This window comes from Oryctolagus cuniculus, chromosome 5 (genome assembly GCF_964237555.1).
Source record: "Oryctolagus cuniculus chromosome 5, mOryCun1.1, whole genome shotgun sequence".
In the NCBI taxonomy this organism is placed as follows: domain Eukaryota; kingdom Metazoa; phylum Chordata; class Mammalia; order Lagomorpha; family Leporidae; genus Oryctolagus; species Oryctolagus cuniculus.
The window spans coordinates 112260605-112285127 of record NC_091436.1 but is presented as its reverse complement, the minus strand read 5'-3'; the positions used below and the strand labels follow the sequence as shown (position 1 = coordinate 112285127).

The 24523-nt window shown below is 39.6% G+C and overlaps 1 protein-coding gene across 1 annotated transcript in view; it reads left to right on the top strand.

Annotated features, from left to right (window-relative positions):
• Positions 1–1670: 1670 nt before the first annotated feature.
• Positions 1671–24523, top strand: part of PRIM2 (DNA primase subunit 2) — a 365751-nt gene continuing 342898 nt past the window's right edge. Inside the window, exon 1 of the mRNA XM_051854615.2 lies at positions 1671–1933. The gene's annotated coding sequence lies outside the window, so the exon portion shown is untranslated. The remainder of the gene's footprint in view (positions 1934–24523) is intronic.

Below are 24523 nucleotides of genomic sequence, written 5' to 3'. Positions count from 1 at the left end.
CCTTTTACCAAATAGAAGCTTTTAAAAACCAACTGTGGCAGGCTACAAAGAGGAAGGGCCCATTAGAAAGGTGCTCCTAATCCGTATATATGAAATACATGAAATTTGTATACTTAAATAAAATAAAAAATAAAAAGAAAGATAAGAACTAAATGCCTTCTGTATATGAGCCAGAGTACAGTCCAGATATATAACAATGATTCTATTACTATGTAAATGGGAAACCCTATTTCTTGTCATTCAGATGCTATAATTTCTTCCTGATTCAGTTTAGATGTTACTTCTTGCAAGAAGTGTGAACTGATCCTTTCAGTATGATGTAACCTCTCCCTCTGTATTAATTTTCTAGGGCTGGACTTAGTGCCAGAACCTGGGTGGCTTAGAACAACAGAATTTATTCTCTCAAAGTTCTAGACACCAGAAGTTTGAAATTAAAGTGTCGGCAAAGGAATCCTCTCTCTTATGGCTCTAGGGGAGAACCCTCCCTTGTCTCTTCCTAGCTTCTGGGAGTTCCCAGTGGTCGTTGGTGTTCCCTGGCTTGTAGCTGCATCCCTTGAATCTCTGCCTCCGCCATTGCCTGGCTTTCCTCACGCTGTGGACTCTGCCTTCACAGGGCATTCTCCTCTCTCGAATGAACAGCAGGCGCAGTGGATTAGGGCCCACGCTCATGAGCTCATTTCATCTTGATTCCCAAAAAGTCACATTCTCAGGAACAGGGGTTTAGGATTTCAAAAATACCTTTTTGGAGTTTTTTTGTTTGTTTGTTTGTTTGTTTTTGACAGGCAGAGTAGACAGTGAGAGAGAGAGACAGAGAGAAAGGTCTTCCTTTTGCCGTTGGTTCACCCTCCAATGGCCCCCATGGCTGGCGCGCTGCGGCCTGTGCACCGTGCTGATCCGAAGGCAGGAGCCAGGTGCTTCTCCCGGTCTCCCATGGGGTGCAGGGCCCAAGGACTTGGGCCATCCTCCACTGCACTCCCAGGCCACAGCAGAGAGCTGGCCTGGAAGAGGGGCAACCGGGACAGAATCCGGCACCCCGACTGGGACTAGAACCTGGTGTGCCAGCGCCGCTAGGTGGAGGATTAGCCTAGTGAGCCTCGGCGCTAGCCTGGAGGTATTTTTGATTCAACCCACAGCACCTTCTGATAATATTCTGAAATGGAATCACAACAATCTTTCTTTTCCAACAGCTATCATGTTCTCTCCCACTATGACACCAAACACTCCAAGGACAATGTGTGTTTCTGATTCACTTTTGTGTCCCTGACAATGTCTACCTGGCCCATGATAGATTTTCTAGTTAATAAATGACTGGGTTGAAATGTGCACCACCACCCCCTTTCCTGACTCACGACCAGCTCATTAGGTTGAGCATACAACTGCCTGCCTGGTCTGTGAGTTTGTGAGTTTCTCGTTTTGTCAGCTCTTAGGCTGATTTCTTTTCTGGAAAGAATAGAGATCAGGAGAATAAATTGGATACAGCCTGCCTAAAGTAGCTCAGTATTTGTGTTTTCTGAGGGTGAATAGTGGGCTTTATTTACCAGGGAAACCATCTTGTTTGTTTCCAGTTTACAGATATTTTTCCTTTTTTACATTTTCAGCATCCTGATGATGTCCTTAGTAATAGTTGCTATGGAAACATTTTAGTGTTTCCTGCAGTACTAGGTGGTACAGCACCTGGAGCCCTCTTTAGTGCAGATTTATGATGACACTCAAGCCACGAATTTCATTTTTGGGCTATTTTCTGTCCTAGTACCTAGTACCTGTCATCAGGAGGAGTGATGTACATTGATTCTGGGCCTTCAGTTTACCACACTGAGTTTATTTTCCTTTTCATTGTTCCTGGAATACTCATCATCATCTTAAAGACTTCCCTTATTATTTCACCAAATGTAGTGGTAGAGTCAACCCTGTCATTTCTTCACTGAATGCAGTGGTAAGCAGATGTCATTCCTCTGACGCCGGTGTGGTGAGGTGTGATGTAGACTTGTTTCACTCACGATCTTTTAAAGCTGTATAGTCTAGAAATTATAACTGAATAATGGGGGAGAAGAGAACACTGGGTTATCTGGACTCTGGTCTGTTGGGTTACATGGATGCAACAATAGTTATACATGTCTCATCTATCTGATGGAATTATAAGGAGGGTTGTGTGAGTCATGTATGTAAAAGAAGTTTGTAAGCTGTATAGTGCTATTAAAATGCTTACAAATGTGATTGTTCACAATCATAACTTAACTCTTAACAGTCCTGGCTCTGCTTCTGACTTGGGTATCCATGTGGGAAACAAGTTCATCTCTGAGGCCTGAGTTGGCCTCTTTATGAATCACTTGTGCAAATGTTTAGGCCGTTTTACAGCATTTCCACAGTCATGAGGTTCTCTATCAACCTCTTCTATTCCTCCCTCATCTTTTATCGGGGAAATAAGGAATAATATCACTCTAGATTGAAGAGGAGGAAAAAATTTTATTTCTTGACTATTTCTTCAAGTTAATTCTTTATTTTTATTTATTTATTTATTTATTTATTGACAGGCAGAGTTAGACAGTGAGAGAGACAGACAGAGAGAAAGGTCTTCCTTCCGTTGGTTCACCCCCTAAATGGCCACTACAGCCGGCACACTGCGCCGATCTGAAGCCAGGAGCCAGGTGCTTCCTCCTGGTCTCCCATGCGGGTACAGGACCCAAGCACTTGGGCCATCCTCCACTGCCTTCCCAGGCCACAGCAGAGAGCTGGCCTGGAAGAGGGGCAACCAGGACAGATTCCAGTGCCCCAACCGGGACTAGAACCTGGGGTACTGGCGCCACAGGCAGAAGATTAGCCTAGCAAGCCGCGGTGCCAGTCTAGTTAATTCTTTAATATAAAGTCTCTGTAAAGCATCTGTTGCCAGTTTGTTTTGCTGGCATGTGCTGCTATAATTTTGTTCCTCCAAAAAGTTTTGATTTGATTTTATCTTTGTACTTTTAAAAAAATTACTAATTTATTTGAAAGGCCGAGCTGCACAGAGAGGAGAGAGAGAGAGAGGAAGAGGAAGAGGAAGAGGAGAGGATGAGGAAGAGAAAGAGAAAAAGAGAAGGAGAGGAGGAGAGAGTCTTCTAGCCATTGGTTCACTCTCTAAATGGGGGAAAAGGCTGGGGCTGGGCCAGGCCAAAGCCAGGAGCTTCATTCAGGTCTCCTGCATGGTTGACAGGGGCTTAAGCACTTAGGTCATCTTCATCTTCTGCTGCTTTCCGAGGCATATTATCAGGGAGCTGGGTCAAAAGTACAGCAACCGGCCGGCGCCGCGGCTCAATAGGCTAATCTTCCACCTGCGGAGCAGATACATGGAGTTCTAGTCCTGGTCGGGGCGCCGGATTCTGTCCTGGTTGCCCCTCTTCCAGTCCAGCTCTCTGCTGTGGCCTGGGAGTGCAGTGGAGGATGGCCCAAGTCCTTGGGCCCTGCACCCGCATGGGAGACCAAGAGAAGCACCTGGCTCCTGCCTTTGGATCAGTGTGGTGCGCCAGCTGCAGCGGTCATTGGGGGGTGAACCAATGGAAGGAAGACCTTTCTCTCTGTCTCCCTCACTGACCACTCTGTCTTTCAAAAAAAAAAAAAAAAAAAAAAGTACAGCAACCAGTACTCAAACTGGTACTTCTATGGGATACAGGTGTTGCAAGTAGCTGCTTAAGCCACAACACTGGCTCATATATACGCACTTTGGAAGGTAGACACCCAACCACATGGGAGAAAATACTAAGGCATACAGACTTTGACAATTCTAGGAAAAGACTCAGAATACATCTAGTGACTTATGTGTTATGGTTTAAAAAAAATCTATCAAATATTTCACAAGTGCCCCAGAAATTGATTGTCATTGCAGTTAAATAGAATCTGCTATAAGGAATTCCTGGCCAGACAACTAACTCTAGATATATTTATTATGCAGCTTCTCTTGAAACATTTTCAATTTTCTCACTTGGAGCAAATTTTATGTGTTAAATGCAGTTGGTTCCTCGACACTGACTCATTTTCCAGATCTGAATACACATTTTTCCCCCAATTGACTTTGCTCTGACAGTATGTGGTCCAGCTCTTCTTTAATGTACTATCAGATTATGGTCAGCTCATCAGTAACAGAAAACAGGCTTCTTGCCCACTCTTAGGAAAGTGGAATGAAGTCAGATAATTTGATTTTAAAATTATATGAAAAGGAGAATGAAAAAATGAACAGAAACCTAACTTGCTTCTGGGCTGAGGACTGTTATTATAAAGAGTCTGGGCAATTAGACATCCAGAAACCAAAGGAAAATCTACACTATGCATGGTTTTGAGTAGACTGCAGCAGAATTTCCCCTTACATTAAATATCAAGTAGCCTCAGTGTGTGTCATTATAAATAAACCTAGGAGCCAAGGTTTCATGAAAGACAATAGCAAATGCTTGTGATTAGTTCTGTGTGATTCAGCATCTCAACACAAAAAGCAGGCCAAATGCTCAAAAGCTATTTCTCTACATGTAAATTTTTGGTGCAAATTTCATCTCTGTCTCTAGGAAACAAATTTAGAAGGGTAATAGAGTTAACAATGAAGAATCCATTTTACTCAGGCGCTAATCATGTCAGCTTTAAAAAAGTCAGCATTCAGTTTTGCTTAGCAAATAATCAGCTTGACATATTTTGACTAACCAAAGTGACCAACTGATTTTTTAAAATTTATTTGTATGCATTTCATAAATACAACATTAGAAAAATAGTAATTTTTCCCATCATGCTTGCCCTTGCACCCACTCTGCCATGCCTCTTCCTTTTCCCTCTCCTGTTCCCTGTCTTGTTTTTTTTTACCAAGATCTATTCTCATTTAATTTTATATACAGAGGATAAACTCTATTCTAGATAAAGAGTTTAGTGCTTTGTATGAAAGAGAAAAAGAAAAAGAGGAAAAAATAGAGAAGAAAAAAAGAAAAATACATTTCCTCAACTGTCCAGACAAGTGTTGTTCAAGTTATGGCATCTCAAAGATAGTTTTGCTTTCTTTTTGGTTTTTTTTTTCCTCTTCCTTACTTCCCCCCTCTTTCCTTTTAGAAACTTAGTTATCTTTAAAGAACCCAAGAATGATACATCTTTTGTGAACTCTTAGATATAACTATAACTTATGAGATATAAAAAATATCCTCCACTTAACACACTAAAAGGAAATAATTGTTTGGGAACAAGTTTTACTATTAAGTCTCATAATACAACTCTTTGGGGACAGAGATCCTGCATGGGCCATTAGTGTACAGTGACTCTTGTTGTTTAACAATTAACACTCTTGCGTATGATGTCAGTGATCACCCGAGGCTCTTGACATGAACTGCCTAGGCTATGGAAGACTTTTGGATACACAACTCAGCAAGGCTGTAAGCAAATTGGAAGTTCTCTCCTCCCTTCAGAAAAAAAATTACATCATTCATTGATGGCCACTTCTTTCCACTTGGGTCTCACCCACAGAGATCTTTTATGTAGGCTTTTATGTGGCTTTCCATGCCTGAAATGTTTCCCTGGGCTTTTCAGCCAGACCAGAATGTCTAAGGGGCTGATTCTAAGGTCAGAGTGCTACTTAAGGAAATTGTCATTCTTTAAGTCTGTTGTATGGACTGCTTCCCATGTTGGAGCATTCACTTCTTTTTAATTCTGCCTATTATTATTACCAAACACTTATTCCTATTTCTATTATCACTTTAACACTTGATCCTATCTATAGGATCACTTGACTCTTGAAATGCTATTTATCTCCAAGCTTAAGGGTATTTTGGATCCAATGGCAAGTTTTTAAACTGTACCCTTAGAAGTAAGTCCATAGGAATGTGTGCAGAACTATATGACTTTACAGTTACAGACTTCATACATTTCACAATTACAACTTTAGGATCATGATAATTCTTCCCACCATGCCCACCCTCCCAACCATACTCCAACCCCCCTTTGACTTCCCCTTCTTATTTTTTACTAACATCTATTTTCAATTAACTTTATATAAATGCAGTTAACTCTATATTAAGAGTTATAGGATTAGTATGAAAGAATAATAGATAGGTAAAATAAGATAAATAAACAAACAAACAAACCTTTCTCAACAGCCAACAGAAAGGCTGGTCAAAGTATTGCTTCTCAAAGGGTCAATTTCACTTCTACAGGTTGCCTTTTAGATGCTCTATTAATTATCACAGGCAGGCAGAAAATACAGAATTTGTCCCTTTGCAACTGGCTTATTTCACTAAGTATGATGTTTTCATTATATCCATTTTGCTGCAAGTGACTGGATTTCATTTTTTTTTACTGCTGTGTATTATTCCATGGTGTACATATCCCATAATTTCTTTATCACATCTTCAGTTGATGGGCATTTGGGTTGATTCCATGTCTTTGCTATTGTGAACTAAGCTGCAATAAATATGGATGTACAGATAGCTCTTTAATATGCTGATTTCATTTCCTTTGGTTAAATTTCCAGGAATGGGATAGCTGAGCCATATGGTAGGTCTATCTTAGATTTCTGAGGTATTTCCATACTGTCTTCCATAGTGGCTTTACCAGTTTACATTTCCAACAGTGGATTAGGGTACCTTTTCCCCCACATCCTTGCCAGCATTTGTTGTTTGATGATTTTGGTATGAAAGCTATTCTAACTGAGGTGAGGTGAAACCTCATTGTGGTTTTGATTTGCATTTTGTTGATGGCCAGTGATCCTGAATATTTTTTTCATGTGTTTGTTGGCTATTTGAATGTCCTCTTTTGCAAAATGATTGTTTAAGTCCTTGGCCTATTCCTTAACTGGGTTATCTGTTTTGTTGTTGTGGAGTTTCTTGATTTTTGATAATCTTGTTATTAATCCTTTTTTAGTTCCATAGTTTGCAAATAATTTCCCATGTTGGAGCATTCACTCCTTTATAATTCTGCCTATTATTATTACCAAGCACTTATTCCTATTTATATTATCACTCTAACACTTGATCCTATCTATCGGATCACTTTGACCCTTGAAATGTTGCCTCTTCATTTTGCTGAGTGTTCCTTTTGCAGTACAGAAGCTTCTCAATTTGATGTAATCCCATTTGTTAATTTTGACTTTGATGGTCTGTGCTTCAGGGGTCTTTTCCAAGAAGTCTTTGCCTGTGCCAATATCTTGCAGGGATTCCTTAATGTTCTCTAATAATTTGTATCAGCTTATAGATTTAGGTTTTTAATCCATTTTGAATGGATTTTTGTGTAAGGTGTAAGGTAGGGGTCTTGCTTCATGCTTCTGCATGTGGAAATCCAGTTTTCCCAGCACCATTTGTTGAAGACACTGTCCTTGCTTCCAGGGATTGGTTTTATCTCCTTGGTCAAATATAAGTTGGTTGTAGATGCTTGGATTGATTTCTGGCATTTCTATTCTGTCCATTTGTTGACATGTCTATTTTTGTGCCAGTACCAGGCTGTTTTGATTATAACTGCCTTGTATTATTTCTTCAAATCTGGTTTTGTGATGCCTCCAGCTATGTTTTTGTTTTATAAGATTGCTTTAGCTATTCAAAGTCTCCTGTGTTTCCATGTGAATTTCAGCATCATTTTTTCTAGGTCTGAGAAGAATTTCTTTGGTATTTTGATTGGTATCACATTGAATTTATAAATTGCTTTTGGAAGAATGGACATTTTGATAATACTTATTCTTCCAATCCATGAATATGGAAGATTTTTCCATTTTTTTGTATCTTCTTCTATTTCTTTCTTTAATGTTTATAATTCTTTCATCTTTGATATCCTTGATTAAATTTATTCCAAAATATTTGATTTTTTTGTAGCTATTGTGAATGAGGTTTATCTTAGAAGTTCAATCTCAGCCTTGGCATTGTCTGTGTATACAAAGGCTGTTGGTTTTTGTGTATTGACTTTATATACTGCTACTTTACCAAACTCTTACATGAGTTCCAATAGTCTTTTAGTGGAGTCTTTTGGCTCCCCTATATGCAGAATCATGTCATCTGCGCATAGGGATAGTTTGACTTCCTCCTTCCCAATTTATATCCCTTTGATTTCTTTTTCTTGCCTAATGGCTCTGACTAAAATTTACAAGACTAAATTGAATAGCAGTGGTGAGAGTGGGCATCCTTGTCTGGTTCCAGATCTCAGTGGAAATACTTCCGGCTTTTCCCCATTCAATATTATGCTGGCCATGGTTTTGTCATAAATTGCCTTGATTGTGTTGAGGGACCTTCCTTCTTACCCAATTTGCTTATTGTTTTCATCATAAAAGAGTGTTGTATTTTATCAAATGCTTTCTCTGTATCTATTAAGATAATCATATGGATTTTGTTCCATAGTTTGCTATTGTAATGTATCACATTGATTGATTTGTAATGTTGAACCATCTCTGCGTAGCAGGGATAAATCTTACTTTGGCAGAATGATTTTCTGATGTGTTGTTGGATTCAATTGACTAGAATTTTGTTGAGGATTTTTGCATCTATGTTCATCAGGGAAATTGGTCTGTAGTTCTCTTTCTCTGTTGCGTCCACGCTTAGGAATTAAGGTGATGCTGGTTTCATAGAAAGAATTTGAGAGGGTTCCCTCCCTTTCAGTTGTTTTGAATAACTTGAGAGCAATTGGAGTTAGTTCTTATTTAAATGTCTGCTAGAATTCAGCAGTGAAGCCATCCATCATGGGCTTTTCTTTGTTGGGAGCGTCTTTATTACTGATTCAATTTCCATCTTTGTAATGGGGCTGTTTAGGTTTTCTATGTCTTCAAGGCTCAATTTAGGTAGGCTGTATGTGTCCAGGAATCTATCCATTTCTTTCTTTCTTTCTTTCTTTTTTTTTTTTTTTTTTTTTTTTTGACAGGCAGAGTTATACAGAGAGAGAGAGAAAGGTCTTCCTTCCATTGGTTCACCCCCCAAATGGCTGTTACGGCCAGTGCGCTACACTAATCTGAAGCCAGGAACCAGGTGCTTCCTCCTGGTCTCCCATGCGGGTGCAGGACCCAAGCACTTGGGCCATCCTCCACTGCCTTCCCGGGCCACAGCAGAGAGCTGGACTGGAAGAGGAGCAACTGGGACAGAATCCAGCACCCCAACTGGGACTAGATCCCCGGGTGCCAGCACTGCAGGTGGAGGATTAGCCAAGTGAGCCGTGGCACCGGCCCCTATCCAATTCTTTAGGTTTCTGATTTGTTGGCATACAGCCTTTTGTAGTAATTTCTTATGATTTTTTTATTTCTGTGGTGTCTCTTGTTACATTTCCTTTTTCATTTCTAATTTATTGATTCGGGTCTTCTCTCTTCTTTTTTTGTTAGTTGAGCCAATGGTGTGTCAGTTTTATTTATTTATTTATTTATGTTTTTTCAAAAAACCAGCTCTTCATTTTGATGATCTTTTGTACTTTTTTGTTTCAAATTTGTGCTCCCTTCTCTAATTTTAATTATTTATTTTTCATCTACTAGTTTTGGGTTTGGTTTGCTGTTGTTTTTCAAGATCCTTTGGATGTATTGATAGCTCATTTATTTGGTGCCTTTCTATTTGCTTGATGTAGGTACCAATTACTATAAACGTTCTTGTTAACGTGCTTTTGCTACATCTCATAAGTTTTTATATGTTGTATTGTCATCTTCATTTGTTTCCAGAATTTTTTTATTTTCTTTTGATTTCTTCTATGATCCACTGTTCATTCAGGAGCATGTTGTTCAGTCTCCATGTGTTTGCCTATGTTTTAGAGATTCCTGAGTTTCTGATTTCCAACTTCATTGAATTGTGCTCTGAGAAGATGCTTGGTGTGATTTCAAATTTTTTGAATTTGCTGAGACTTGCTTTATGGCCTAGTATGTGATCAATCCTAGAGAATGTTCTGTGCACTGCTGAGAATAATGTGTTTTCTGCAACTGTAGGATGAAAAAACTGTAGATAACTGTTAGGTCCATTTGGTCTATAGTGCTGATTAACTCTGCTCTTTCCTTGCTGATTTTCTGTCTGGTTAATCTTCCATTGCTGAAAGTGGGGTATTGAAGTCCCCCATTACTACTGTATTTGAGTCTATGTCTCTGTTTAGATCCATTAACATTTATTTTAAATAGAAAAGTGCCCTGTAATTAAGTGCATATACATTTATAATAGTCACATTGTCTTGTTGAATTGATCCCTTAATCATGACCTAGTGCCCTCCTAAGTCTCTTTTTAACAGTTTTTGTGTTAAAGTCTCTTTTGTCTGATATTGGAATGGTTACACCAGCTCTTTTCTGGTTTCTTAGCATGGATTATCTTTTTCCATCCTTCCACTTTCAGTCTGAAAGTGCTTTTGTTGTTGATATGTGTTTCTTGTAGGCAGCAAATAAATGGGTTTTGTTTTTTAATCCACTTAGCCAGTCTTTGTCTTTTAACTGTTGAGTTGAAGCCATTTACATTCAAGGTGACTATTGATAGTTAATGACTTGCCCTGCCATTTTTCCATTAATATTCCTATTTTTTACTTTGGATTTTCTCTGTACTTTTAGTGGGAGATTTCCTTCCTTTACCTTCTTTCATAATGATGACCATGTTTCTGTGTTTCTGTGTGCAGCACATCCTTGAGCACATCTTCTGCAGGGCTGGATGAATAGTGACAAATTCTTTCTATTTCTGTTTGTCATGAAAGGTCTTTATTTCACCTTCGTTCATAAATGAGAGCTTTGCAGAGTATAGTATTCTGGGTTGACAGTTCTTTTCTCTTAAGACTAGGACTATATCTCGCCATTCTAGCCTAGCCTGTAGGGTTTCTGATGAGTAGTGTGTTGTGTCTAATTGGAGATCCTCTGAAAGTAATCTGGCTTTTCTCTCATACCCATTTTAGAATCTTTTCTTTATGTTTTATGGTGGAGAGTTAAACTACATTGTGTTGTGGTGAAGATCTTTTCTGGTCATGTCTATTTGGAAGTTCTATGTGCTTCCTGTACTTGGATGTCCCATTCTTTCTCCAAATTATGGAAGTTTTCTGTTATTATCTCACTGAAAAGACCTTCTAATCCTTTCTCTTTTTCCATGCCTTCAGGGACTCCTAAGACCTGTATGTTGGGTCATTTGATAGTATCTTGTAGATCTCCAAAGTGTTTTTTAGTTTTGTAATTTCTTCTTTTTGTTTTTATCTGACTAAAATTTCCAGAGATTTGTTCTAGCTCAGATATTCTTTCTTCTGCCTCACATTCTCTGTTGTTAAGACTTTCCATTGCATTTTTTATTTGATCTATTGAATTCTTCATTTCCAGTATTTCACTTTGATTTCTCTTTAGTATCTCAATTTCATGGTAAAAAAATTCATTCATATCATATATTTTTCTTTAATTCGTGAATTTGCTGCTGATTGCTTCTTTTTCTGAATTTCATTTCTGGCATTTCCTCAATCTTTTCCTCTTCATCTTCTAATATTGAAATGATGTATTGTTCCTTTGGGGGGCTCATAGTGTCTTCCTTATTCTTATTTTTTCAATTTTTTTCTTTTGTTTTTCAGCATTTGTGTAGTTTTTTGTTGTCTGGTGGTTTTTATCTTTGGTCTGTGTCTGTGGCTAAGTGGGACATCTATACTTTCAGTGAATACTAAGAGGTGTATGCTGGATGTGGCCAGGGTGCTGTGTTTAATATTCCAAGTATGCAAGGTAAGACCCCTGTTGGGCTTGGTGGCTCTCCTCTGGTTAACTGGATGGAGAGGAATGGTCACCTTAGTTGGTGTGACCCATCTTTCTCTCCACAGATGTGGGATGTCCCACTGTTAGTCCCTGGTGTGCTCAGCAGTCATGCACACTCTTAACCAACTGCTCATTTGGTCTGTGGTGTCTTTCCTATGCCTGGTTCCCCTGGTTATGAGCTGCTGTAGGTAACTTAAGAGTGGAGGGGTTGTGGAGAAGTGCTCTGCAGTTGCCCAGGGTCTAGCCACAACTCTGTCTCCTTTTATGCAGTCACTGTTTTCTCAGACTCAGTTCCCAGGCTCTCCAGGTTGTGAATTGTCAGTGGGGCAACTCTGCTCCAGTAGCCCGTCCTGTCTAAAATGAAACTAAGGTGTTCCCAGAGCTGCTGTCTTTGTGTGGTTCTCCCAGCCAGCTTCATTGTTAGTGGGGTCGGGGAGTTTCGCTGGTAGGTCTGTAGATCATGGGCATGCAGAGCACCCTCCTTGGGTGGGTAGAAGAGTCCCATTGGCTGGGCTTTCCCTTTATAAGGGTAGCTCCCTCTTCCCTCCCATTGCCAGGCAAGTGGCATGGTGCATCTTGTGTGAAGGGGAAAGGAATGCCTCTGAATTGTTGTGGCTCTCGTTGTTTGACTGAGTGGTGTACCTTGTTATTGCCTGGTGTGAGCACAGGAGGTGGGGCCGGCAGCTACCTACCTGTGTCTAAGAATAAAAAATGGCTTGAGCTTTTGTCTGGCTGGCTTCAGGTCTCCGCTGTAGCAGAGAGGTGGGATGATGGGAGAGATGTGTGCTTTTTTTTCTTCCTACCTCTGCTGTCTTAGGGGGCCTGTATAGAACTTTAAAAGCAGTGCACCAGCTGGCGCTGCAGCTCACTAGGCTAATCCTCTGCCTGCGGCCTGGCACCCCGGGGCTCTAGTCCCGGTTGGGTGCCAGTTCTGTCCAGGTTTCTCCTCTTCCAGGCCAGCTCTCTGCTGTGGCCCAGGAAGGCAGTGGAGGATGGCCCGAGTGCTTGGGCCCTGCACCCGCATGGGAGACCAGTTGGAAGCACCTGGCTCCTGGCTTCGGATTGGCTCAGTGCACTGGCTATAGTGGCCATTTGGAGGGTGAACCAACGGAAGGAAGACCTTTCTCTCTGTCTCTCTCTCTCACTGTCTAACTCTGCCTGTCAAAAAAAAAAAAAAAAAAAAAAAAAAAGGATTAAAAAGAAAAGGAGTTCACCAAGCTCTGTCTCCTGCTGTATCATCAGCATTGTGGTCCCATGGATTCCCCTCTCACCTGGTTTGCTGGGGTAAGTGTCTCATCAATTGTTTATGATCAAGTCCAAGGTTAAATACACCTAAAGCATATAGGGAGGTTTTTCAAAAAGTTTATGAAAAAATGCATATTATGAGAAAGCTATGTATAGATTTAAAAATTTTTGCAGCAATATAAACATATATTTTTAAAAAATTTTATAGGCTTCATGATCTTCTTTTAAAAAAGATTTTTGAGCCAGCGCCGCGGCTTAATAGGCTAAGCCTCCGCCTAGCGGCGCCGACACACCAGGTTCTAGTCCCGGTCGGGGTGCCAGATTCTGTCCCGGTTGCCCCTCTTCCAGGCCAGCTCTCTGCTGTGGCCCAGGAAGGCAGTGGAGGATGGCCCAAGTGCTTGGGTCCTGCACCCCATGGGAGACCAGGAGAAGCACCTGGCTCCTGCCTTCAGATCAGTGCGGCCATTGGATGGTGAACCAACGGCAAAGGAAGACCTCTCTCTCTGTCTCTCTCTCTCACTGTCCACTCTGCATGTAAAATAAATAAATAAATAAAAAAGATTTTTATTTAATTATTTTTACTTGAAAGGCTGATTTACAGAAAGGGAGGAAAAGAGGGAGGGAGGGAGGGAGGGAGGGAAGGAGAAAGAGAGAGAGAGAGAAAGAGAAAGTCTTCCATCTATTGGTTCACTCCCCAAATGATCGCAGCAGCTGGAGGTGGGCTGATCCAAAACCAGGAGCTTCATCTGGGTCTCCCACACAGGTTCAGGGGCCCAAGCACCAGGGCTGTCTTCTACTACTTTCCCAGGCTATAGCAGAGAGCTGGATCAGAAGTGGAGCAGCTGGGACTTGAACTGGTGCCCCAAAGGGGTGCCCGCATCACAGCAGATGCTTAACCTGCTATGCCACAGTGCTAGCCCCTAAACTTGTGTTTTAATTCCATTTTCCTAAACTGTTTGATGTACCCTTGTAATACAGATTTTATTCAAAAAATGTGGGTAATTCAACACAATATGTTATTCATGAATTACTAATTTGTTGGCTGGCGCCACAGCTCACTAGGCTAATCCTCCGCCTGCAGCACTGGCACCCTGGGTTCTATTCCCGGTTGGGGCGCTGATTCTATCCCGTTTGCTCCTCTTCCAGTCCAGCTCTCTGCTGTGGCCTGGGAAGGCAGTGGAGGATGGCCCAAGTGCTTGGGCCCTGCACCTGCATGGGAGACCAGGAGGAAGCACCTGGCTCCTAATTCAGATTGGTGCAGCGTGCCAGCTATAGCGGCCATTTGGGGGGTGAATCAATGGGAGGAAGACCTTTCTCTCTGTCTCTCTCTCTCACTGTCTAACTCTGCCTGTCAAAAACAAAACAAAAAATAAATAATTTGCTGCTGGTGAATTATCTGCCCTGATCTACTTCATCTTGAATATATATGTAGACATTAGAATAATGTTTTGTAAGGTAAAAATAGTATGTGTTGCCATAGCTTCTCTCTACTTGCCAATTCAAAGCTTTCTCTTTATTCTTTGCTGCCAATTTGGAATGACATTTCTAAAATAATACTAGGTGCCAGTGCTGTGATATAGTGGGTAAGGCTGTCACCTGTAGTGCTGGCATCCCGTATGGGCTCCAGTTTGAATCCCAGCTGCTCCACTTCCGATCCAGTTCTCTGCTATAGCCTGAAAAAAGAGTAGAAAATGGCCCAAGTTCTTGGTCCCCTGCATCAACATGGGAAGACCCAGAGGAAGTTCCTGACTCCTGGCTTAGGATCAGTACAGCTCCGGCCATTGCAGCCAACTGGGGAGTGAACTAGCAAATGGAAGACCTTTCTCTCTCTCCCCCCCCACTCTGACTTTCAAAATACATACATGAATAAATAAATCTTTAAAAACTACATCTTTTAAAAAATCAAATAATTCAAGTTTGTTGTGATGAATAATGGAGTGCTGAAAAATGCTTCAAAAATGCTTCAACAATGCCTGGCACATAGTACATATTGAAAATTCTTTACTTTTACTGTTATTGTTTAAATATATGAACTCAGAAGTAATTGAATCTTTTGTAGTCTAGTTTTTATGCTATAAAGGAAAATTTCTTGATATATCTAAATGTGCTCTTAAAATAAGTACAGTACCTCCACATGCAAAGTGAAGTATAAGATTTAAAAGGTTGTTGTCCTTAATCAAAAAATTATTTTACCCTATTGAAGAAGAGCAAAATGCACAAAGGTTCACTTTGCTTGAATGTTATTTTTGTTACCATTTTGTTTACCATGTTGTTACCATTTTGGATATTCATTATGCTCTATAAAACAATCTGAGTGAAAATAGTTTATTTGGGAACATCCCAGCAAGAATCACCGGGGATGGGAAAATAAGACCAGTAAGAGAGAAGTAACACTAAAATGTACATTGATAAGCAGGTTACTGTAGTGGACAAGTAGGCACAATCCCACTGAAGTCTCTCTTAAGAGACTTCATAAACCTTGTTGTCTTTATAAACTCCCAAGTGAGCAGCAGGCCATAGAAGAAATCAAAAGGGAAATAAAAAATTCCTAGCAGTGAGTGAAGACGACAACATGATATATCAAAACTTATGGGATATAGCAAAAGCAGTATTAAGAGGAAAGTTTATAGCAATTAGAATATACATCAATAAATTGGAAAGGCATCAAATAAATTATCTAACAATGCATCTCAAGAATCTAGAAAAACAAGAACAAGCTAAACCTAAAATTTAGAGCAAAGAAATAATAAAAATTAGAGAAGAAATAAACAAAAGTGAAATAAAGAAAATGATACAAAATATCAATGAAATGAAGAGCTCGTTTTTAAAAAAAAATAAAAAAAAGAAATTGATACACCACTGGTCTAACTAACACAAGAAAAAAGGAGAGGGGGGAGAAGACCAAAGTCAACAAAATCAGATATGAAAAGGGAGATATAACAACAGATACCACACAAATAAAAAGAATCATCAGGAATTACTATAAAAAGTAATGCCAACAAATTGGAAAATCTAGAAGAAATGGATAGATTTCTGGACACATACACTCTACTAAAATTGTGTCATGAAGACATAGAAAACAGAAACACACAAATAACCAAAACAGAGTTTGAATCATCAATAAAGACCCTCCCAAAAAGAAAAGCCCAGGACCAGATTGCTTCACTGCTGAGTCCTACTAAACTTTTAATGAAGAACTAATTCCAGTTCTTCTCAAACTATTCAGAACAATTGAAAGAGAGAGAATCCTCCTAAACTCCTTCTATGAAGCCAACATCACCTTAATTACTAAACCAGAAAAAGATACAGCAAAAATTACTATAGACCAATTTCTCTGATGAACATAGATGCAAAAATCCTCTACAAAATACTAGCCAATTGAATCCAACAACATATCAGAAATATCATTCACCTGGACAAAGTGAGAATTATGGCTGGTTTTCAGGGATGGTTCAACATTTACAAGCAATAAATATGAGGCACCACATTAACCAATTGAAGAATATAAGCCATAGGATTGGAGTGGTACTCTGGCGCAGCAGGTTGAGCCACCAGCTGCAGCACTGGCATCCCACATGGGTGCTGGTTTGGGTCCTGTGTGTTCCAGTTCCTATCAAGCTCCCTACTAATGTGCCTGGGAAAGCAGGGGAGGAAGATCCAAATCCTTGGGCCCTTGCATTCATATGGGAGACCCAGATGAAGCTTCTGGCTCTTGGCTTTGGCTTGATCAGCCCTGGCCATTGTGGCCATTTGGGAAGTGAGCCAGCAGCTGGAAAATTTCTCTCTCCCTGTCTGTCACTACCTCCCACCCTGAATTCTGAGTTTCAAACAAACAAATAAAGCTGCAAAAAAGGAATAGTATAATGCATGAATTATTTTTAAAAACCATAGGTTTATCTTAATAGATACAGAGAAAGCATTTGATAAAATACATTATCCTTTCATGATAAAAACTTGGGCAAATTGGATATAGAAGGAACATACCTCAACACAATCAAGGCAATATATGACAAACCCACAGCGAGTATCATGAATGGGAAAAAGTTGGAAACATTTCCACTATGATCCAGAACCAGACAAGTATGCCCACTCTCATCATTACTATTCAATATAGTTCTGGATGTTTTAGCCAGAACCATTAGGCAAGAAAAAGAAATCAAAGGGATACAAATGAGAAAGAAAGAAGTGAAATTATCTGTTTGCAGATGACATGATTCTGTATTTATGAAACCAAAAGACTCCACTAAGTGATTATGGGAACTCATGGAGTTTGGCAAAGTTGCAGGATATAAAATCAATATACAGAAATCAGTAACCTTTGTATATACAAGCAATGCCATGGCTGAGAGAGAACTTATAAGATCAGTCCCATTCATAATAGCTACAACAGATTTAAATATCCTAGGATAAATTTAACTAAGGATGTGAAAGATTTCTATAATGAAAACTATGAAACATTAAGGAAAGAAATAGAAGAAGGCACAAAGTGGAAAAATCTTCCATGTTCATGGATTGGAAGAACTAACATCAAAATGTCCATACCCCCCAAAGTAATTTACAAATTCAATGAGATCTTGATCAAAACATAAAAGATGTTCTTACAGATCTGGAAAAATTGATCCTAAAATTCATATAGAATAACAGTAAATCTCAAATAGCTAAAACAATCCTATATATTAAAAATAAAGCTGAAGATACCACAATCTTAGATTTCAAGATGTATTAAAGGATATTTATAATCAGGTCCTGGAACAATTATAGACGTATGTTGACCATTGGAACAGATTAGAGATTCCAGAAATTAGCCCACACATCTACAACCAACCAATCTTTGACAAACAAGCTAAAATCACTCCCTGGAGAAAAGACAGTCTCTTTAACAAATGGCAGCGAGGAAATTTTTTTCTTTTTATTTAGTAAATATAAATTTCCAAAGTACAGTTTATGGATTACAATGGCTTCCCCCCCCCCACAATTTCCCTCCCACTCGCACCCCTCCCATCTCCTGCTCCCTCTCCCATTCCATTCACATCAAGATTCATTTCCAATGGTACTAGAACAAAAAAAATACTAAAATGGATAAAGTATTACATTGTACACCAACCATCAGGACAAGAGCTGATCAAGTCACTGTTTCTCTTAGTACCATTGGTTGAACTCTGTAATTAACACACAATTATTCTTAGGTGTTTAAATTTTAACTGAAAAGTGATCCCTGTTAGGAATTTGGAAAACATTATGCTGAGTGAAATAAGCCAATCCCAAAGGGACAAATACCACTTGTTCTCCTTCATAGGTGACAACTAACTGAGCACCAAAAAGGAAACCTGTTAAAGTGAAATGAACACTATGAGAAATGGTGACTTGATCAGCCCTCACCCTGACTGTTGATGAGCAGCTTAATATGTTATCCCTCTTAGTATTTTTTTGTTTGTTGTACTTAATACTTTTGGTTGAATACTGTAATCAATACACAATTCTTCTTAAGTGTTGAAACTTAACTGAAAAGTGATTGCTGTTAAATATAAGAGTGGGAATAAGAGAGGGAAGAGATGTGCAATTCGGGACATGCTCAAGCTGACTTACCTCAAATGGTAGAGTTAGAAACATACCAGGGGATTCCAATTCAATCCCATCAAGGTGGCATGTACCAATGCCATCTCACTAGTCCCAGTGATCAATTTCTGTTCACAACTGATCATAATGATAGGACTAAGAGTCAAAGGGATCACAGAAACAAGAATAGTGTCTGCAAATACTAGCTGATAGAATACAAAAGGGAGAGAATGATCCAACATGGGAAGTGAGATACACAGCAGACCCATAGAATGGCAGATGTCTTAAACAGCACTCTGGCCTCAGAATCAGCCCTTAAGGCATGCGGATCTGGCTGAAAAGCCCATGAGACTATTTCAGGCATGGAAAGCCAAGACACTCTGGAAAAAAAACAAAAAAACAAAAAAACAAAAAAACAAAAAACAAAAAAACAAAAAACAAAAAACCAAACACCTAAATGAAAGATCTCCACGAGTGAGATCCTAGTGGAAAATATGGGTCATCAAAGAAGGAGGTACCTTTCTCTGAAGGGAGGAGAGAGCTTCCACTTTGACCATGGCCTTGTCTAAATATGATCAGAGTCAGTGAACTCAGGGGGCTTCTATAGCCTTGGCAGCTCATGACAAGAGCCTTGGGTGATTACTGATGCCATAAACAAGAGTGTCAATTTGTTAAGTCAACAACAGGAGTCACTGTGCACTTACTCCTCATGTAGGATCTCTGTCCTTAGTGTGCTGTACATTGAGATTTAATGCTATAACTAGTACTCAAACAGTATTTTTCACTTTATGTTTCTGTGTGGGAGCACACTGTTGAAATCTTTACTTAATGTATGCTAAACTGATCTTCTGTATATAAAGAGAATTGAAAATGAATCTAGATGTGAATGGAAGGGGAGAGGGAGTGGGAAAGGGGAGGGTTGCGGGTGGGAGGGACGTTATGGGGGGGGAAGCCATTGTAATCTATAAGCTGTACTTTGGAAATTTATATTCATTAAATAAAAGTTAAAAAAATCTAAAAAAAAAGATTCATTTCCAATTATCTTTATATACAGAAGATCGATTCAGTATATATTTCATCAGTTTGCACCCACACAGAAACACAAAGTATAAAATACTATTTCAGTACTAGTTATAGCATTACTTCACTTTGGACAACACACTAAGGACAGATCCCACATGAGAAGTACACAGTGACTCCTGTTGTTGACTTAACAATTTGACACTCTTGTTTATGGCGTCAGTAATCTCCCTAGACTCTTGTCATGAGTTGCCAAGGCTATGGAAGCCTTTTAAGTTTGCCGACTTCGATCTTATTCCGACAGGGTCATAGTCAAAGTGGAAGTTCTCTCCTCCCTTCAGAGAAAGGTACCTCCTTCTTTGATGACCGATTCTTTCCACTGGGATCTCACTCACAGAGATCTTTCATTTAGGTCTTCTTTTCTTTCTTTTTTTTTTTTCACAGAGTGTCTTGGCTTTCCATGCTTAAAATACTCTCATGGGCTCTTCAGCCATATATGAATGCCTTAAGGGCTGATTCTGAGGGCAAAGTGCTATTTAGGACATCTGTCATTCTATGAGTCTGCTGTGTATCCCACTTCCCATGTTGGATCGTTCTCTCCCTTTTTGATTCTATCAGTTAGTATTAGCAGACACTAGTCTTGTTTGTGTGATCCCTTTGACTCTTAGACCTATCAGTGTGATCAGTTGTGAACTGAAATTGATCACTTGGACTAGTGAGATAGCACTGGTACCTGCCACCTTGATGGGATTGTATTGGAATCCCCTGGCATGATTCTAACTCTACCATTTGGGGCAAGTCCGATTGAGCATGTCCCAAATTGTACATCTCCTCCCTCTCTTATTCCCACTCTTATATTTAACAGGGATCACTTTTCAGTTAAAATTCAAACACGTAAGAATAATTGTGTGTTAATTACAGAGTTCAACCAATAATACTAGAACAAAACAAAGAAAAAATAATAAAATGGATAAAGTATTACATTGTACATCAACAGTCAGCACAAGAGCTGATCAAGTCACTGTTTCTCATAGCGTCCGTTTCACTTCAACAGGTTTCCCCTTTGGTGCTCAGTTAGTTGTCGCCAATCAGGGAGAACATATGATATTTGTCCCTTTGGGACTGGCTTAATTCACTCAGCACAATGTTTTCCAGATTCCTCCATCTTGTTGCAAATGGTCGGATTTCATTGTTTTTGACTTCTGTATAGTATTCTATAGAGTACATGTCCCATAATTTCTTTATCCAGTCTACTGTTGATGGGCATTTGGGTTGGTTCCAGGTCTTAGCTATTGTAAATTGAGCTGCGATAAACATTAATGTGCAGACAGCTTGTTTGTTTGGCAATTTCATTTCCTTTGGGTAAATTCCAAGGAGTGGGATGGCTGGGTTGAACGGTAGGGTTATATTCAGGTTTCTGAGGAATCTCCAGACTGACTTCCATAGTGGCTTAACCAGTTTGCATTCCCACCAACAGTGGGTTAGTGTCCCTTTTTCCCCACATCCTCTCTAGCATCTATTGTTGGTAGATTTCTGAAAGTGAGCCCTTCTAACTGGGGTGAGGTGAAACCTCATTGTGGTTTTGATTTGCATTTCCCTGATTGCTAGTGATCTTGAACATTTTTTCATGTGCCTGTTGACCATTTGGATTTCCTCTTTTGAAAAAGGTCTATTGAGGTCCTTGGCCCATCTCTTAAGTGGGTTGTTTGTTTTGATGTTGTGGAGTTTCTTGATCACTTTGTAGATTCTGATTTTCAACCCTTTATCTGTTGCATAGTTTGCAAATATTTTTTCCCATTCTGTCGGTTGCCTCTTTACTTTCCTGAGTGTTTCTTTTGAAGTACGGAAACTTCTCAATTTGATGTAATCCCAGTAGTTAACTTTGGCTTTGACTGCCTGCGCCTCCAGGGTCTTTTCTAGGAAGTCTTTGCCGGTACCTATATCTTGCAGGGTTTCTCCAATGCTCTCTAATAATTTGATGGTGTCAGGTCATAGATTTAAGTCTTTAATCCATGTTGAGTGAATTTTTGTGTAAGGTGAAAGGTAGGGGTCTTGCTTCATGCTTCTGCACGTGGAAATCCAATTTTCCCAGCACCATTTATTGAATAGACTGTCCTTGCTCCAGGGATTGGTTTTAGATCCTTGATCAAATTTAAGTTGGCTGTAGTTGTGTGGATTGATTTCTGGTGTTTCTATTCTGTTCTATTGGTCTATCCATCTGTTTCTCTACCAGTACCATGCTGTTTTGATAACAACTGCCCTGTGGTATGTCCTGAAATCTGGTATTGTGATGCCTCCGGCTTTGTTTTTGTTGTACAAGATTAACAGCGAGGAAATTTGATCTCTTCATGTAAAACTATGAAGAAAGTCCCCTACCTTACAGTGTATATGAAAATCAACTCACAATGGATCAGGAATATAAATCTAAGACCCGAAGCCATCAAATTATTAGAGAAAAACAGGAAAAACCGTGCAAGACATTGACCTAGCAAAGACTTCTTTGATAAGACCCCAGAAGCATAGGCAATGAAGGCAGAAATAGACAAATGGGGTTACATTAAGCTACAAAGTTTTTGGACAGCAAAGGAAACACTCAACAAAATAAAGAGGCAACTGACAGAATGGGAGAAAATATTTGTAAATAATACATCTGATAAAGGATTAATATCCAAGGTATATAAGGAGCTGACGAAACTCAACAACAGCAAAACAAACAATCAAGTTAAGAAATAGACTATAGATATGAATAGGCATTTCTCAAAGAATGAAATACAAATGGCCAACAGGCACATGAAAATATGCTCAGGATCACTAGCCAGCAGGGAAATGCAAGAAAAAACCACGGTGTGGTTTTACCTCACTGCATTCAGAATGGCTGTCATCCAAAATTCCAAAAATGACGAATGCTGGTGAGAATGTGGGGAAAGGGTGTCCTAATACACTATTGGTGGGAATGGAAGCTACTGTAATTGTGAAAGACAGTATAAAGATTTCTCAGAAATCTAAAAATACATCTACCATATGACCTAGCCATTCCATTCCTGGGCATATACCCAAAGGGAATGATATTGTCATATGAAAGTTATCTATACCACAATGTTTATAGCAGCTCAACTCATGATAGTTAAGATACGGAATCAACCCAGATACCCATCAACTGATAACTGGATAAAAAAAATTGTGGTATATATACACAATGAAATACTACTCAGCCATAAAAACTGAAATCCTTTCACAATAAAATGGATGCAACTGTAGACCATTGTACTTAGTGAAATAAACAAGTCCCCAAAAGATAAATATCATGTTTTCCCTTATTTGTGGTAACTAACATACAGTATACAAAAATATTGTGCATATAAATAAAATTGACATTTTAAGATTTGATTATTATTTACAACCCTTGCCTATACTTGTGAGGAACAATGGTTTTTCTACTTGATGCTTATTGAATTCTTTGTTTGGTGAAAGGTTAGGCTTGTGATTGTGAAGTAAATTGAAGATATGTCATTGTGAGAATTTAAAAAAAAATAAGAAAAGAAGGAGGAGGGTGGGAGTGAGTGTAGGGTGGGCATTATCATTATGCTCTTAATATTGTATATATGAAATACATGAAATGTATCCCTTTATATAAATAAAAAAAACTTGTTAACTTTGAGCAACCTCATACATTTAGCCCAGTACTGTACTAATGTTACTACTTTCTATGTGTGTTACCACATGGGAAAGCCCATGTGAGTTGTTGTAAAGAGTGGTTGAGGGGACATAGAGGGTTAAGCTGCTGCCTACAGTACTGGCATCCCATATGGGCACCAGTTCATGTCCCTGCTGCTTCACCTCCAACCCAGCTTCCTGCTAATGTGCCTGAGAAAGCAGTGGAAGATGGACCAAGTCCTTGGGCCCCTGCACCCACTTGGGAGACCTGGATTAAGCTTCTGGCTCCTGGCTTCAGTCTGTCCCAGCCCTGGCCATTGCGGCCATTTGGGGAGTGAACCAGAAGATGGAAGATCTCTCTCTCTGTCTTTGCTTCTTTCTCTGTAACTCTGACTTTCAAATAAACAAAATAAATTTTTCCCATTTTCTTTTTTTGAAGATTTATTTATTAATTTGAAAGAGTTACAAAGAAGGAGAGGCAGAGATACAGAGCAAGAGCAAGAGCAAGCAAGCGAGTGAGCAAGCGAGCAAGCGAATCTTCCATCCTCTCCACTGGTTCACTCCCCAGATGGCTGCAACTGTCAGGGCCAGGGTGAAGCCAGGAGCCATGAGCTTCATCCAGGTCTCCCACATGGGTGCAGGGGCCCAAGTACTTGGGCCATTTTCTGCTGCTTTTCCTGGTGCATTAGAATGGAGCTGGATCAGAAGTGGAGCAGCCAGGACTTGAACTGGTGCCCATATGGGATGCTGGCACTGCAAGCAGCTGCCTTATGCATATACCACAGCACTGGCTCCATAAAATAAATCTTTTTTTTTTTAAATAGTGGTTAAGAGAAATGCAGAGACATAATCTGGAAAAAGGTCTGGGTCAAAGGTTGGAGTTGTAGGCTTATGGTCCTTATACACTTGGAAAACTATCTGGAAAAGAATTTAAGTGAAAGCACCAACAGATGGCAAACAGAGGGAGAAAGGAAAAGTTTCTATCAGAGCTGTCTCAAAGTGAAATAGACTTCCTAGTGAAGGGCAGTGCATCATCTCGTTTAATTTGTGTAATGACCATATGGCTTCAATTCCTGAAACTCTAACTACACTCTGTTGTAGATGAGGAATGGAATTCTCAAAGACTTTGTTGTTTATCCAGGATTACAAATAAGTAATGGCAGGTGAGAATATCAGAACTTAGGTTTGTTTGGTATTGGAGCCCATTCTCAATTCTTTGATTCAGACAAAACTTTTTATTCCACTCCCAGGATATATCCAAGACCAGACTGGTTGAGTACTTGGAAGTTGTAGGAGAGATTCCCATACCATGGTAGAAGAAAACAAAATGACTTCTAAATTTACTGCCCTTAATATGACAAAATGCTGTGAAATAGCTGCCATATGCTGTATCTTCAAAACTTCTCTCTC